The following is an 8676-nucleotide window of genomic DNA, read 5'->3' on the forward strand; positions in this document are numbered from 1 at the left end:
TGGTTAAGAAATCAAACTTAGAACCAGGAAGCCAGAGGTCAAATCCTGGATCTGGCACTTAGTAGCTATGAAATCATAAGCTGATTAAAAATTTTCATTTGTACCTCAGTTTCCTCATTTGTAAAGTGAAAATAATAATAATAATATTAATAATAATACTAGCTACCTCATAGAATATTGTGAATATCTGTAAAGTGATTAGAACTGTGGCTGGCATGTAGTAAGTATTCAACAAGTGTTAATGACTCGTAGTCATTGTATTTGATAGTTTGCAAACACTGGCTTATCCCAGGATTGAATGACATTGTGAGTACCACCTCCCTAAGGTAGAAGAAGAAAATTTGCTTTTCATAGCCTCCCTCTAATATAGACCTGTGATAAAGGCATTATGTAAGACTGATTCCAAAGAGAGCAATGTGAGGACTCAGGCACATTGAATGTGGAATCCATTTTTTGATGAAGATGGACAGTGGGAGGCACTTGGTTTTAAACAGTAAAGGAGGTTCTAGTGTTTAATGTCCAGTGTCAGCGTTGCCCAGCATGGTGTCTGTGCACAGAGGTGGCAATGGAGTCTTTGCTGAAGCAGCGTACCCACCCCACCCCCCTGTATAGTATGGGAGTTTTACCTGGCCAGGTACCCTGAAAGCCCAACTCCACAGCCCTCTCAGAGATTGTGGATTATACAGACTACCCTTTAATGACTTACTTTCCTGCTTAAATTAAATACAGTGGGATCTATTGTCAGCGATGAATAATCCTGGCCGTTATTCTATTATCGAGAAATAGATACATCAATATATGTTCATTTTTAAATGGTTCTTTTGCCTCTGATACATAGTGCTACAACAGAAAATTGTCCATTCACTCTAATCTTCTCTGCTTTGTGTCACTGGGGGCTGGAACTCTGACATCTCTATTTCCCAGACTCCCTTGCCAGGTGGCCGCAGATTAGTCCTGTCAATGGGAGGCAGTGGCAGGAGATGTAAGGTACCAAGAAAGGATAAGCCACTTTTCCTTTTCTGCTTCTGCCAATTTCCTGGGCAGCGGCAGCAGCAGTAAGTGAATGTGGGCTCAAGGCTTCTTGCTCTAGAACATGGTTTCAGAGGTGGCAGCAGCACTGTGAACTCTGGCAGCCTTTGTTCTGGTTCCACAGGAAACTGTGGTGTGGCAGCTGACTGCAGTCTCCTGGGCTCCTGGTTTTCTGCAGGGTAATGAGTGTTGTGTTCTCAGTGGTCCTGCAGCATGGGTTGGTGCTCTGGCAATCCTAGCTGCAATGCATGTGGGCTCCGGGTAACAGTATTTTCCCCTTTAATCCTATATTCAGCATGGAAGTGACTTCATGTGATCACTAGTCTCTGGGTAACTGTACTAACGGCTTTTTCCATCTCCAGCCTTTCCAACACCTTGTAACCAATTCCCTGTATTAAATCTCCTCTGTTTAAAGTACCTAGCAGGGCTTCTGTTTCCATGACTGACAAGAACAAAAGAACATAAAATTTTGTTCTGAATTCTTGGCAACTTTATTATTTGTAATTATACTCAAAGGAAAACTTTTTAAGTTGTTCAACAAAAACCTTTGCAACTGAAAGCTTTTCCAAAAGAAAGGGTTTACTAAGTCACATGCTAGCCAGAAAAGGATGAGGTCCTGGGTCATGCAGAGTAAATCACCAGCAGCAGGGCTAGATGGAAAAGACAGTATATCCACCATCCTGGAGCTGACAGGGCTCTTTTGTACATTGTTTGAGGAAAAAAGATGAAAATCGTTTTAGAACAATTTACATTGGCTATAGGTAAAGGTGAAGCTAGTTCCGGCATAGGTGCATAGTCAGTAAGGAAGAAGTGTTTGCTCTTTTGGATTGCTAGTGGGCAATTGTCTGGAAAGTTCATGCAGATGCAAGATTTGGTGGTACCTGGCAGCGGACTATTCTCTCAAGATAATCACAGAAATAGCTACCTGGAAGTTAATTCAAAGTTTCAAAGCAGTCTTTTGTTGGTTTTACCCTGCAGCTATTAAGTGATTAACCTCTCTTGTGTCTTCCTTCCACCCCACAGCCTGCTGTACTTTAATTTAGGACATCTCGGAATTTTCTCCTCATAAAAGTGGTTCTTGAACAATCATTAATTGAATTGGAGTGCTAATTCTATATCAGGTATATAACTCATATAATTAATATGATATGATTTATAAAATTTATAAAGGCTTTGATTTCATCAGATAACAAGGGTTGAAAACAGACTGCCTAGACTCACAACTTGGCTTTAACGCTTGCCCACTGTGTGAACTTGAGCAAGTCCATTTCTCTCTGCCTCTTTCCTTGCCTATAAAATGGAAATAACTCTTATGCCAACTGCATGATTGCTCTGACCACTACTTTGGCAGTACATGTAAAGTGCTCAAGACAGTGCCTGGCAAATTACAATCACTTAGAAAATGGTAGATGTGTTATTGTTACAGCTATTGTTATTACGCTGATTTTTCCTGAAGCAAAAACAAGTCAAAATCTTAAAACAATCCAAGTGATGAATGAATTGTCTTAAATCTAAACTAAAAATAGTTTTAAAAAATCTTTGGAAAAAACCTTTAAACCAAAACATTAGCCTTTCTATTAGCCTTGTGTATTTATTAATGTTACTTCCTAACATACACCCTTTAGAGTGGTCTAAACACTTTAGAAACTCTAATATTCAATAATCAGGAGAATGGGAGGAAATCAAAAAATCTATCTTTATTAGATGCATTCAATGCCCTTTCAAAAATTCATATCCCTACAAAAAGGGATGAAAAAAAGAGCCAAAGCATATCTTAAAATTATTATTCTCATTACTCCTTCCTGTTTTATTTTCTTTTATTTTTTTTATTTTTATTATGAAGACAAATGCTTATTTTCTTTTGCCAGTAAGAGGTATCAACTACAACATATATACTTACTGTGCACCTACTGTGGACATGACATTATTCAGAACACTTGGGAGAGAGCACTGTAAACAAGAAAGGAAGTCTCTGTTCTCAAGAAGCTCAAAGTCTAATGTCATTTTTTAAAAAGGGATCTAATGCTAGCTTATAAAATGTTAGTATTGTCTGTGTTCATTTGTTAACATTGTATATTAAATCAGAATTGGCATTTTAAAGTTTAAATTATAGTAACATAAATGTTAAATTCTGGAATCAGGGATACAATTTGATCTCTTTATGTATGTTTTCATTTATTTTTAAAATGTATCAAATGCCTACTCTGTGCTAGAAAATGTTAGATTTTAGTCTGGATAGTAATTATTTTTTTCAGAGATGTTTCTTTTATGTAAAATGAGGAAATTGAATGCTATTATAATTTTATATCTCAATAGAAGTTTTAATAAGTGGCTTTTTTGTTTTTGCCAGAATTTAAATGTATTGGCTCTCAAACTTTGGACAATGGAGAATAAAAAAAGTCCTAAGCAATTTACACTAAAAAAATTTCATGCTAAAACATTCTTAACTACATAGAATTTTTTCAAAAAGAAAGTATATTTCATGTGTTTTAATATGCATAACTGTGTTTTTTTACAGAACTGGAATAAACAAATTACTGATAAATTTATCCCTAAGAACTAGTTACAAATATAATTAATAAGAGTACCCTATTTCCAACACGTCTACTATAGTATCACATGTGACATCTGATAAACCAATATGTCATTAATAATCACAACTATGTAATGTTACAATCATTCAGGTAGGCATCGACTTCATTAAATTAACAAATATTTAATCCTCATAATGATCTGATAGGAAAAAAGTATATATATTTTTATGCTATTGGCTAAAAGGAGGTATTAAAACATATATTATATAACAGCTAATATTTATTGATTGCTTACTTAATAAAGCACTTTACTTATTTCAACTCATTTAATCTTAATAAGAATCGATGGAGCTGAGTACTATTTTCCCCATTTTAAAGTTGAGGAAACAGACACAGAGTTAAGTAACTTGCTCAAGGTTTACAGACACAATAAGAAGTAAAGGCTGGTACTCTGTATAGTCTGGTTCAAGGTCCTGTTCTTGGCCCTTACACCATACTCCTATATACCAGCCTCCTTGCCCAAACAATTTGGTGCTGTCTCTTCTTATTTGTTAAAACACAAGAGATTTTCTTCCTTTTTTTTTTTTTTTTTTTTTAATCCTAAGAAAAACATTCAAAACTATGACCGGCTGTTCTGTCTCATATCGAATAATAATGGTTTTGGTGTTCTGAACATTGATTTAGTTGCCTCATTTTATCTCTAGGTTCTTTAGAAGAAGCACCTATTGTTATAGTGCCTATGCACTCAGACAAATATATGAGACATGCTTAAAAAGAGAGAGATAAATTTCCTCTGGTCTCTATTACATGTCAATAGTATGCAGAGGATAAAAAAATAGAGCAAGGCAAGGAATTGTGGGATGAGGCTTATTTGATGTTTTTTGGCTGAATCACCAGACCATAACTCAGACATTGGCTATCCTGGCTTAGATTTCTGAATCTGGACCAAAAAGACAAGAGATGTAATGGTAACACTGAGGTGTAGTAGTATAAACTCTGCAATATACATCTAATCCATACATTGTCACAGATTTATAGAGGAGGACTATGCTAAATGTTAGTGTTTTAATTATGTTTTCTTGTACTTCCAATAATAACTGTCTTTGGATAAGATACACAGCGAGTATGCCTTATAATGAACTCCACAGTATAGAACAATTAGAACTCTATTAGAGCAAGAATCTAAGTTGTGTACGTGTTAGATCCGATTGTATAAATTCTTAGTGAAACAAAAAGGCCATGTATAAAGATATTAGAAACACGTCAGGATAAAAATCTAACCCTATGTTCTCAGGTTTTCACATTCTTTTAGGCATGAATGCCTTCCTTTCCTAGTTTATGCACTTGTAAATAATTTAATTAACTTAACAATTTTAGTTTTACTGGGCTCTGTTATCTCCAAGTTAGGAGTTTAACGGAGGCACGTTCGGCTCTATATTCAGGCTTTGCCCTGATGGGAGACCTCTGGGACAGTAGGTAATGCCCATTTGTCACTCTCACTTCTCATTGTTTGTCAGGCTTCAAGTCAGCAGGCAGAGAGGTGAGACAAATGACAAGGCCCAGTCTTTCAAGCCCCTTCTGAAACTGTTCATGCTAGCGGCAATGTGTGAAATAGCTGTTGGCACCTTGGGGGAAATCAGGGAGCTTCCTACTTAGAAACAACAGTGCATCATCTCAAAGACCATTCTTTTCCCTGCAGCTACTATGAAAGGCATGGACAGAAAACAAAGAAATCTCTATTTAAATTTGATGTCTGTTTCAAATGTCACTTTTGATGATATAGTTTTGAAGAAGAAAATTAATTATGATGGAAGTTCAATAATTTAGAGAGAAAACAGGAGGTCATAAAAGAAGTGCAAGAACATTACCAAAGGACCTTTAACATTAAGAATCTAAGCACTTTCCAGTCTTGAAATGAGTATAGTTCCTATTGCCCAAAGAGATTTGTAGCTTCTGGACTTTTTTTTTTATCTTATTCATGGTAAATGAAATTCACAGTACCTGATTTTTTTTTTTAAATGTAAAGTAGTCTAACATTATTTGCAAATACCATAAATTTACACAGAAATTTCTCACAAACTTTCTATTGCTTCAAAAACAACAACAGAAGAGAGACTTCCTGAAAGGTGGATCTTTCACTTCTAAATCCATTTTCATTGCTCTTACAAGGTACCTTAATCATAATTAGAATACTTTATTTTTATTTAATATCTTCATTTTCTTAGAGCATTTGCACCAGTCCTTTTTGAGTAATATTATGCGATGATATCACATTACATTCATCCTCAAAGCGATTGCAAAGAATCTATCAGTGATGATGGAGGTTAGCTTATTTTATGTTGATTTCTTTTTGTTGTTGCTGATGTCCAATTAAAAGTGACATACAATAAAAACGTAAATTATTGATCCTGTATAAATGACTCACCTTAGACACTGTTTTATTGAACATCTGTATCTTCTGTCTCATCTCTATATTGAGCCATCAGTCCTCACAGTACTCAAAAAGTAATTATTTATAATTTTTAGTGTTAACTCTCTATCCATCAGTACATCATACTGCTTAATATTATAACTACTGTACTGATACAGTTCTCTCTATTCTTCCTTAGTCTTATTTTTACCTAAACTTTTTAGTTATTAAAATTTAAAACCAGTATCTTTATTTCTGAAATCAGATCCTTGTAGACAGTCATAATCATCCACTATTTATATAGTGCTATTTTAAAAATCTGTAGCCATATTCACCACTAAAAATTAGTGTTTTAAAAGGCACGCTGTTCATTGCTATCATTCTGATAGCCTTCAGTGGTCTCCCATAGTTTATGTGGAAACAGAGGGCAAAAGATATTGGTATTAACAAAAGTGAGAATCTTGAGAGTCAGAGAGCCTGAGCTCTAATTCACATTTTGTCACCTAATAGCATTGTGATTTTTGAAAATTTTTTTTTGCATTTGTAAAACTAGAATAATACTTCTTGCCTCATTGAGTTGTTTTGAGGGTTATGTGAGTTATGATTTATTAAGTGTCCCAGCACCATTCATGACCTCAAATAAGTGGTCAATACATGTTCATTGTCTTTCCCTCTTTTGAGCTCCCATTTCCTCCTCTGTAAATCAGCAATAATAACACCTTTATAGCCCAGTGGCATACTGGAGCTGGCTCATACCGGCTCATGAGAGCCCTTGTTAAAGTTTTAGGAACTTTGAACGCCTGTTTTTAAACACAGGCAATAATAAAAATTGTTATATAAATTTAAAATTAAATAAACTATATTAAAAAACAAAAGGCAATAAATATTTAAAACTCATTACTTGTAATTATCTTACCATTATCTATATACTTTTGAAGTTATTTAGTTATATTTTATCTATGTGATGAAAATATAAACTACACCATATTCAGTGAAGTCATCATGTTGGAAACTTGAAATTGGCCATGATGGAAATATTTACATCATAGATATTGTCAGATGCTTTAAATTAAGGTTTTGTTTTTTTTTTCCCCAAGAGAGCTGATAGCTAAACATTTATTAGCACTATACATACCTAACTGATTTTGAAATGGAAAAGCAGTCCACAAATAAAGATAATTTTATAAGTTTTCTAAGTTTAAAGTTCTAATACTCCTATAATTTCATGTTGAAAACATTGGACAGGAAAAGGAACAGGTGCTGTTACTGATCATGGAAACACCAATAGTTAATAGTATGCCAACTATGTAGCTTGCAGGAGAAGTAACCCTGGAGAGTGGGTATGAAAAACGATTGGATCTTTGGATTCAAATAGATATTAAACATATGACCATAATAATTTGACAGGCATGTATTTCAGGAAATAAGCCCTGCAAATAGCCCTAAATATCATTTAGCATCTCATTCTAATTATAATCTGTAATTCAGTGGCTCCACTTTTAGAACAGACATGACAGTACTTGCATGTATATTCTTTACGGTATCGTGATGTAGATTTATAAGGTGCCTGATTGGTAAAGAGGTCAGTGAATTTTGTTAATGATTCTTTGTGAGCAGCTACCACCTTAAAACTTAATTCTATAAGACAGATGCTCAAATGAAGTCAAAGGTTTTTATATAATTATAATTAATATAAACATAATTATAGTTTAATTACTTGAGGCCATGATAGCCTCACAAAAAAATAATTTAAATCAAAAGTTACAAGAAAAGAAAAAACTGAATATGGACTTTAAAAAACATACTGGGCATTTTTCAACTTTTATTTGGAGTATTTTTTTCTTGTTAGTGCTGTTAAAAAAAAGCTCTTAAATCATAAAACTCCTACTTTGGAGCAGCTGTTTACACCTAAGCCCTCTTTCATTTTGAAGTAAAACAAGTTGAATCTGCTACATAAGCAATCTCAGAATGCCAACTTTGAAAAAATAAAAAATGATAAATTGTAATGTTTGGTAAAAATACTATAAATTAGCCATTTTGAAAATAAAATCTGGAAAATATAAAGAACAAAGAACAAGTTAATATTTGAATAATATTTCTGGCAATAATTTTGTTTTATCTCTTTTACTCTAAATTCTTATCCAAGAGACTAGTTTCTACTACAAATTACTTTACTGCAAAGAAATTTATTCTAACCAGGTTATGTAATTTGAAAGGAAATTATGAGAAAATCATATTTTATTGAAATTTTATTCCCATATTTTATATTTTGCTTTTGTTATTAACTAATTTTCCTATCCACAATTTTTCTTGTATGAGTGCATAGTGTTCTTTTTAACATTGTAATTGTGAGATTCAGTTTGGTCCCTATTGCTTACAGATCATGAATAAATTAATATAATTCTTCTGATTACTTTCTTGCACTCTTAAGAACTAGGAGTAACAGAACCTAAGAAGCAGTCCAAAAAATGTTTTTATTAAACCAAAGTTGATTTCCAAAATGCTCTTATTGAGTAATATAACACTTCTCCTCACACTAAAATACATAGCAAACTATTGTACCAATATCATACAAGAGTTCAAAACGCAAACAAGAGAGCAGACCTTGTTGAGGACATTTAACTTTTCATTAAAACAGAGAACTTGGAAATAAATGAACATTCACAACTCCAAAAATGGAAATTGAGTGTATTACCTACATGA

Source organism: Pteropus alecto, unplaced genomic scaffold (genome assembly GCF_000325575.1).
Source record: "Pteropus alecto unplaced genomic scaffold, ASM32557v1 scaffold7, whole genome shotgun sequence".
NCBI classification, from domain to species: domain Eukaryota; kingdom Metazoa; phylum Chordata; class Mammalia; order Chiroptera; family Pteropodidae; genus Pteropus; species Pteropus alecto.